Here is a 9,467-nt window from a genome sequence, read left to right on the forward strand (position 1 = left end):
TCATGTCTCTTATCATAGTCTTCTCAGTTTCCTGTTGTTTAGGCTAAGAAGTTCCAGTTTGTTCCATTTTTCCGTTGCAGGTCACGGTTTCAACCTTCTCATCATTTCTGCTGCTTCTTCTCTGGGAGCTCTCCGATTGACTCATATTGTTCTTGAGCTGTATTGCCTGAAACTGGATACATAGATGAGACCTTAGCTGCAGCAGACGACATGATGCAACTTTTAATCTGTTTTAATGCCTTCGATCTCCTTCCTGAAACCTGGTCTTTATTTGCGTATTCTCTGTCCCGTGCTTGCACAGTTGAACATTTCTGCTTAAGTGTTTTATCTGAAATTTATGTCCAGTGAAAATCTATTTTCAGACCCTTTTAGAAATACGTGAAAAGCTTTTGGAATTCTAATCCTAGGCCCTAGTGTATTTTCGGTCCCCTCCTACCTCTGTCATTTCCATGTGGAATGTGCCCACCTTCCATTCTAGCGGCTAAATTATTAACAAATTGATTATAAAGGACTTTAAGCATGGAGAGTCCAACTAGCAAGGAATGGTACAAAGCAATTGTGACAGCACTAGTCTGGTAGTACTCAGCACAGAGACGCACTGAATTTGTCATCTCCGTACTTTTTAAGGTCTTCACATAGAAAAATGGCATAAAGCAATGTTGGGCCATGGTTTAATCCACTGTTTTTGAAAGAATCATTAGTTAATGTGGTATTTTCCATTTGACACCTGCCCATATCCTGCACAGCCTCTTTTGTCAGCCCAACACAACTATTTGTGTAGTGAAGCGGTAAACCAGGCTCGGGGAAAACTAAAGGGCACAGGGAGAAGTACAGTCCAAGGCTAGGTTCATGCTCTGTGCTGGTTCACGGCGTGAGCTTGTGCCAACACGAGGAAGAGGACAGGAACGTATGGCTGGGAGTGTTTAAGCAAAATTAAGCCCTTGCTGCTGCTCAGAGGAACGGCCCCATGCACATTTCTGCTCCAGTCTTCTCTCTGATGCTGGGGGTAGTACTTAACACTGCTTTCTTCTTTTTGGCTTGGTTAGTTCTCGACCTGATCGGATCTGGCTGATCACACATCTAAATGGTCACCGATGTTGGCTCAAGACCAGTATTGGACATATAAGAGGGGTCCTAAAAAGTAGTTTCAAGATTGGTTTTTGTCTCCCTAGAACGATGTTTTGGCCCAGAAAAGTGTCTCCTTTACCACGCCTTCCATCACCTCGCTGTGCTGCTGTGTGACCGATAAAAAAGACACACCAGGAGCGTGTACGGGGGTGTTGTACCAGTGCCTCGCCTTCCTTAGCCGGCTGTATCGCTGAGGGCCTTCCACCTGCAGCTCTGCTTTCCACCCCCAGCTCTCTATCTGCTCCCCCAAGATACCTTGGCAATGTTTCCCAGGGCCTCTGGGGCAATATCTTTTCCTTGTTTTTCTCGTGCCGTTGTTCTCGTGCTCTTATTCTCATGACCTTGCACCTGCAAACCTCGATAGTTTTCTTTGCAGGTTCTCATGAGAAGTAATTGCCACCAGCGTGAGAATCACCCCTTTTCCTCCCTTTTCCTCCCTTTCCACCCCTTTCCCAGCCTTTGGTTGTAGTTTTTAGTTTACGTTACAGGGGGCACAAAGCTTCACAACCCACCAGAATGCATCTCCTGCGATATGAGCAGCTACAAGCAGTAGTGTTTGAGTGGGTCCCGATTAAAACAACACAGTTAATATGGGAAAAGCGTGATGCTGATCAGGGGTCAGTGTAGAAAGGAGTCCAGGAGAGGATATTGATCTGAGGACCCTCCCCACCTTTTTTTTTCCCAGCTGCCCACTTGGAAGAGCTCTCCCTTTCCCTTCTCTTTTTCTCTTTCTCCAGTTTACTTGCACTGTTAGATTCAATATATGCCCTCAGCCACGAGCACTGCTACTAAATCTTTGTGCATCCACATCCTATGTGCAACAGGGGAACGGCAGAGAGGGCAGGAATCCCCCAAGAGCCTCTTGCTTTAGCAGCAACAGTGTCTTAGACTGGCTTTGTGCATCCTACAGGTGCAGGCAGTTTAAGCTAATAAAAATTGGGGTTGCAGAATCAGGATGGGGAGTGACAGTGGAATGGGAACGTGCTTTCTGGTGGCAGTCTGCAGCTGCATTGGGTTGGAATAGGGAAGCACTCTAAGTGGGAAGAAAAGCCACTAATACCCAAGACTTTGTAAAGAGTTAACAGCTTACACGAACTGGTGTGACCAGATTACTTTTGTTCCAGTTCTTACTGGTGTGACCAGAGGAACGGTTCAGGAACAGAAAGCTGCCAAGTAGATCCCTGGCTGGTGGGATGGGATTTTTGGGAGAAGAACAAGCAAGAGCAAAGCCACGAGGTGATAGGGTACAGGTGCTGCTCCAGCAGCTGCTGCTATGGCATGCATTTCCTTAACACTGCTGGTAAATCTGTGCCTGCGACCTGTTACAAGGCTTCATGGTTACTTTGGAGTTTTTCCAGTGCAACTACTGAAAAATTAAATTGAAATACGAGCTGAGAGAATAACTCATTCCTTTAAATACAGATTAACCTTAGGTGTCAGGCCACTTTTTCCAAGCAAACAATTCTTGCCCCATGCGGCTAAAGAAAGCCTGATGTAGAAAGAATAATAAATGTGCCTCTGAGGCATTTCTAAATCGCCTGATTTTGTTGCAGCTGAGCATTGCGCGGATATTTTAGTACTGCAAGTAGCTCCTGAGGATGATGCCAACACAGTCATCATGACTGCGTGTGTTTCAGTGGAAAATACTTCGGGTTAAGTTTTGGGCGTGGCTATCTCAATAGAAAAATATTTAAGGGAAAGTGTATTGTCATGGTAAACTGCACTAACAAACAGGGTGGGGCATGGGAAAAAAAAAAAGCAAAAGTTACATATTAATGGGAAAAGGCAAAAGTCACATTTTGCAAAATTCTCTTCAATTATCCTTATATTTTTCACATCAGCTGCTCCTTTGCCGAGCGTGGCTTACACAGAACAGATAGTGCAGCACAAAGCCAGGTCTGTACTGCCTTTGCCATGGACTGGCTGTGTAACGGGGGTGCTTTTTTAGGACAACCCCCTGGTGTTGCAGACAGAGCCAGGCCATGAATACTCGACCCAAAAGGCACCAGGAGGTAACGGAGACATGGGGCTTCCCTGGATGGTCGTGACCTGTTGCATCTTTCCCAAGTTGAATGCAAATCTTGGTGGGGAGCATCCTTGTAGTGTTATTTTTGGGAAGATGTGGAGAAAATTTTAGGGAGGTAGCTCCACGTATGTTCACTACGTAGACAGGGAAAGTGAAATGCAGTTTATCTGAACTGTTTCCTATGCTGGCCTTTCAGACTTTTTTGGTGCTTTGGTGTTAGATTCAGTACCTTACCATTCACGGTGATAGGAACAAGTGCTTGGATGGCCAAAAGGATGGACATTAGCTCTTGGCATTTAGGACGCTTTTAATTCTGATACAAAAGTACCGTGCCAAACCAGCAGCTGAATTCCTGTTGCTGGAGGTGGTATTGCTACTGGACCTTGACACAGGGCCAGCGTGGGCTGCAGATCCCCCCCATTCCTTCCACAAACTGGGGTCTCAAATCCCTTCATAAATACTCTTTATAAAGTTCAAAAGTGCCTTGCTGTCTCGGTGAGAGCTCCTTCACACACAGAACAAGTTCTTCTGGAAGAAAGGTTATTTTAAACTCGACTAAAGGCTCTGGTCACATGAGCTGTGGGTCCACGAGGATTTGGTGATGATACTGGCTTAAGTAACCCTGGCTTTTTTCCTCCCATTTCCCCCTCTTCCCACCAGTCGTCCTTGTGCCACTCCCCGCGCTGTGCCAGCAGAACTGTTTGTGTAGCTACACGGCGAAAAAACAAGGGGACTGATCCAATACAACCAGACAAAATGGAGAAATCCTCTTTGTTTTCTTGAGCCAGACTGTTCGGCCTGTGTGATTCATTGCACAACTACACAAATCGCTCAGCGGCACAGACGAGGAGGGCAGGGGGAAGCAGAAGAAATTAGCTGGGTGGGCAGAGATGGGATGCTCAGGGCTCCGAGGTGCTCAGTGCCTGAGCAGCACTGGTGCCGACGGTGAAACCACAGATTGTTTAAGATTTACTGTTGCTTACTGCTTGCTGGATTTACTGCCAGCACGGCAGCAGAGCTGTTAAAGTAGCACAGATAGTCTCGGGTCAAACCTTTCAGCCTTGATCAAACCATGAGCACACAGGGAGGTTTTGGGAGACGGCTGAGCTGTAGCTCCCCACCACCATCAGGAGGGGATCTTCTTTCTCAGCTGTCTTTCATCCCTGCCTGCAGCTTCCAGCCTTCCCTTGCACCACTTCAGGCAGTCAGCAGAAGGTTTGCACAAGTCAGATCTTCATTAGCTAAGCAGAAAGATCGAGTTACTTTGTGCTTGAGCAGTTTTCTCCTGGGTTAGCAAGCTGAACTGCCTCATTGAACGCCTTTTGAAAAGCAAATACCGGGGAAGAAAAATGGTGGAAAACCAGAACTAGGAGCACAGAGAAGGTTTAGAAATGGGGGTGGGTGAGACAGCCTTCTTTTAGCGGCGCTGAGCTGTGAGATCAAGTCAGCTGTCTCATCGTCTGATTCAGATCCACCTTCCACTTTCATGCAGGTCGTTAGCTCGAGCAGAAGACTAAAATACATGGCTTCTATCCATACCATCCTAAACTTCTGCCGCAAGATTTAAGCGTGTGAGCTGTTCCCTGCTTTCAGAGCATGAGTCAGCTGAAGGCTTGACCCATTAATCTTTCAAAAGTGAGAGGGGAAAAACACCGCAGCCTTTGCTGGCTGTTGCATTTCCATTATGCAAAGGGGACGCTATGGGTTTCTGTGTGAATGTGTTTTCATTGGTCTCGAAATATGCTGTTTTCATAAGTCATGAAATATGACTTTAGCTGTCAGACGTACGAACTCTACTGGTGTTTGAAAATCCAGCTGTGTTTTCAGATTCTTAACAAAAAAATAGCAGTAAAACGACCTCTGTAATTGGAGCTTAAGTGACAGGGCTCTTGACAATACGTGAGGCAGAACAGAATCCACCTCAGTTGCCATGGCTATGTTTTCCCGTCGAGCTAACAAAATTAAAAATTTACTTTTGCCAGTTAATTCAGCCATTCTTACCAATACGCCCATGAAAACCTGTCAATATCAAAAAGAAGGAACACTTTTGCACAGCAGATGGGCAATTCAGAAGCAGGGTTATCTCTGCACATAGGTAAAGTAACCGTGACCGAGGGCAGCACAATATTAGTGGCAGCACAAGGGCCAGGGCCCGCTGTAAATGCCAGAGCTCCAAAAAGCCAGGCCCACAGTTGCTCCACTGAGCGATGGGAGAGGTTTGGAGGCCAGGTACAGCCTGGGGAAAATACCTCTGCAAGAGGCACGAGCAAGAAAATTAGTAGAAACACAGCCCTGGACATCAGGAAAGCAGGCTTAGGAAAATCTCAGGCTCAGACTGGAGTTAGAATCAGACAGGGAGGTGAAGGTTAACAAGAAAGGCTTCTGTAGGTGCACTGGCACCAAAGGAAAATATGGGGCCAACTGCTCAATGGAGGCAGTGATAAAGGACATGGAAAAGGCTGAAGTACTCCAAGCTTTTCTACCACGGTTTTCAGTGATATGTTCTGCCCTTAGGCTTCCCGGTTCCCCAACCCTAGTTGCAGAGTCTGTGGAAGCGAAGCTGTACCCAGCACAGGAAGCACTAACATGAACTGGATGTACACAAACCCACGAGATCAGACGGGGTGCAACAAAGCTACTGGAAGAGCCGGCCAGCGTCATTGCATGGCCAATCCTGATCATCTCTGAAAGGTTAGAGTGATCTGGGGAGGTTGCTGATGGGTGAAGATGGTTAAAGATCACTCCTATCTTTAAGGAGGGCAAGAAGAAAGATCTATGGAAGAACAGGCCAGTCTGCTTAACTTTAGTCCCTGGGAAGGTGGTGGAGCAAATCCTCCTCGAAGCCATGCCCAAGCCCAGGAAGGACAAGAAGGAGATTGTGAGCAGCCAGTGTGGATTTACCAAGGCAAATTGATTGCTTTCTAGGATGAGGTTATAAATAAAAGACCATTTAATGTCTTTTATTGATGGCCTGGATGATGGGATCATACAATCCTAGAATTATTAAGGTTGGAAAAGACCTTCAAGATCATCTGGTCCAACTATCACCCTACTACCAATGTCACCCACTAAATCATGCCCTAAGCACTGGTTCCAACCTTTCCTTGAACACCCCAAGGGATGGGGGAAAATAACAGCAAATTTGTGGACAGTACTAAACTGGGGATGAATGACTGATAGGCTTGAGGTCAGGGCTTCTCTGAAGAGAAGGTAGAACTAGACAGGTTGGAGAAATGGATTCACAGGAATCTAATGAAGTTCATCAAAGGCACCCCAGTAATATTCTGCATCAGGAGAGGAATAGTCTTATGCAAGAGTAAAGTTTAAGGGCCATCAAAGGAGCTCATCAGAGAAAGACCTGGAGGTCCTGGTGGACAGCAAGTGGAATGTGAGTCAGTAGCGTGCCCTTGCAGCAGAGAAGGTTAACCAAAACCTGTTATTAGCAAAAATGTAGCCAGCAAGTTGAAGGAAGTGGTTCTTCTTCTGTGTTTGGTATTTGGAGAGCACATCCCAGAAGCGTCCAGTGTTGAGCTCCCCAACAAGAACTTGACTACAAGAAAGATATTGATATACTGGATTGAGCCCTGTGAAGATCCACCAAGCTGGTTAGGGGACTGGAGATCTGATGTATGTAAAGAAACTGAAAGAACTGCGTCTGTTCAGCCTTAAGACAAAGGTAAGGAGGAAGCTTATTGCTTCCTACAGCTAATGTGATGGCACAGAGAAAATAGAGATGCACAGGATAAGGATGAGAGGCAAGGGGCACAGACTGGGATATGGGAACTTCTGACCTGGTACAAGGAGAATAATATTTACCGTGAGGGTAGGAAAACACAGAGAATAAGGACTTGTCTTGAAAATCTGCTCTTGAAGCTATTTGAAAATGGACTTGCCGAGGCCTTCAGCAACCTGCTTAAGTGGACCCACTCTGACCAGGGGTTGGACTAGATGATCTTTGGAGGTCCCTGCTGATCCACATGGTCCTGTGATTCTGTGAAGAAATACGGCTTGAAGAGCATGAATGAAAGGAGTGAGTCTGATTTACTTTCTCCCACACATATAGAAAGTGTTTCAGTGTCCCTGTATGATCCAGAAATATTCTGGTATGTTGAAAAAAAAAAAAAAACCACCTTCCAATCTGTTGAACACCCCATGACTAGTTTTTTTTTTTTTTTTTTAGCATTTACTATTGCAGTCCTTTTAGAACTCACATTTGGCAAAATCCTCTTATATATATCAAATCTAGTCCTCCCAAGCACACACTGTGTGCTCACAAAATACCACTAAATCATCATTAACTGAAACTGACTGCAGATTTCTTTTTAATATAATTGTTCTCCCATTTTCCTCTATACACTATTTCAAGGGCCCTATTACTTCTTAGTTAATCTACGTATATTATATAAAAGTATCATAGTACCATAGCAATTAAACAAATCAAGAACCATAATACATATATTTTCATAATCCAACCCCCCCATCCCGTGCCATGATATGAGAAAGTCTATGTCCATCACACCGCTGAGAAACTGAGGTATAGAAAAGCTCAGAGGCTTTCCAAAAAGAATCCTATCAGAGCACAAAGTGAAGTACATTCTGTGAGCTTTCAAGCCAGTGTTTAACCACAAGCTAATTCTTTAAATAGATGCCTGATGAAGTGTACTATGACTTTTGGAAACTCATCTCCCCTGGTGTACTGGCTCTTCATGCCTTCTGAAATAGCAAAAAACAGAAAAAAAAAAAAAGGCAAGTGGTTTAGGCTAAAAACCAGGCAGAGAGGCCAGCAGGACTGTAACTAGTGAAAGAAGTCCTCTAGCATCCAGATGGGAGAAGGCAGAGACCAGTTTGGGCCCAGCGAGCTGGCGATGGAGACGGAATGGTTTTACTGGCTGATTGTGGGTGTGGGCGGAGAAGTTTCCTGTGTGCAGACCAAGAATCATAGGTTGGCTGAGGCTTTCACTCCCCTTATGTTTTGGATGAGCCACTGAAAGGTGGCGGAGCTGGGTGTGTGGCCATCTGGAGGATGTCAGTTGACAGCTGCGAAATGCAGAGGAGTTGTCTTCTCTCCATTAGCTCAAGGGCACCCATGGTGAGAAGTTAAATCCTTCCACTGCTGAAAACTTCGTGCCTTCTTTTCACAGGTCTGCAGCACAGTCGTGATTTAGTCTTAATTAAGATGCCACTCTAAAAATATCCTGTTGTATTTTTTTTTAAATTATGACAGGATATTCTTAGATTGGCATCTCAAGTCTGCTCATTCTTTGTATACGTTCCCACAAAGGTATAAACCACTCTTATCACAACCTTGATCTCAGAGCACAAATCTGAGCAGTTGTGAGCTCCCAGAGCTTTTATTAGTTGTGATCTACAACCTTTTGCTGTATATTATGCAGTGCTTCAGTGGAGCCTACAGATCTGCAGCAGAAAAGAGACTATTGCTAAAAACAGCACACACCAGTTTAAGCTTCCTCTCTTCCTCCTTATCTCTGAAGTTTATGCCAGATTAAAGTTTAGATAAGGCAGGCTCACCTCTGTCACTGCCCTCCAAGAAACCACTTTGCAAGACCGGAATGTCTCCCCCAGGGAGGAAAGACTTGTTTCTGCCCCTACAAGAAAAGCAGATAAGACATTGTGCCTGTGGGCAGATTACTTTCCCCCTTTGGTAGCGCTTTTTTATTTTTTTTTTTTTTTTTACTGTTCATAATTATTATGACTCTGGGACCTGCGGTTTTAGAGATGAATAAATTAAAATCTGGCAACAGCAGCATTTTATCTACAGCCGTGGTAGAAGTTTGCTGGGGAGCAGAGGGCCGGGTGGGTTTTGGACAGGATTTTATTGCTGTATTTCATCTGTGCCTGAGGTGACAAGGCAGGTGCCAAGGCTCGCCAGCTGCCTCGTATGCTCACTTTGTGGGGCTCTTTGGAGAGTAAAAGAACCAAAAAAACCCGCACTTCGTGCACATTAAAAGGCACTTGAGAGCAGCATGAAATGGACAGAGGGACTGCTGGCCTGGAACACAAGTCCGATGAGGAGCAGCTGAGGGAACTGGGGGGGTTTGGTCTGGAGGAGGCTCAGGGCAGACCTTACTGCTCTCTACAACTGCCTGAAAGGAAGGGGTGGGGAGCTGGGGGTCGGCCTCTTCTCACAGGTAACTAGGGATAGCACTAGAGGGAATGGCCTCAAGTTGTGCCAGGGGAGGTTCAGGTTGGAAATGAGATATTTCTTCTCAGCAAGAGCAGTCAGGCATTGGGACGGCTTGTCCCAGGGAGGTGGTGGAGTCACCGTCCCTGGGGGTGTTCAAGGGAAAGTTGG

The sequence above is a fragment of the Anser cygnoides genome, chromosome 1, assembly GCF_040182565.1.
Source record: "Anser cygnoides isolate HZ-2024a breed goose chromosome 1, Taihu_goose_T2T_genome, whole genome shotgun sequence".
NCBI lineage: Eukaryota > Metazoa > Chordata > Aves > Anseriformes > Anatidae > Anser > Anser cygnoides.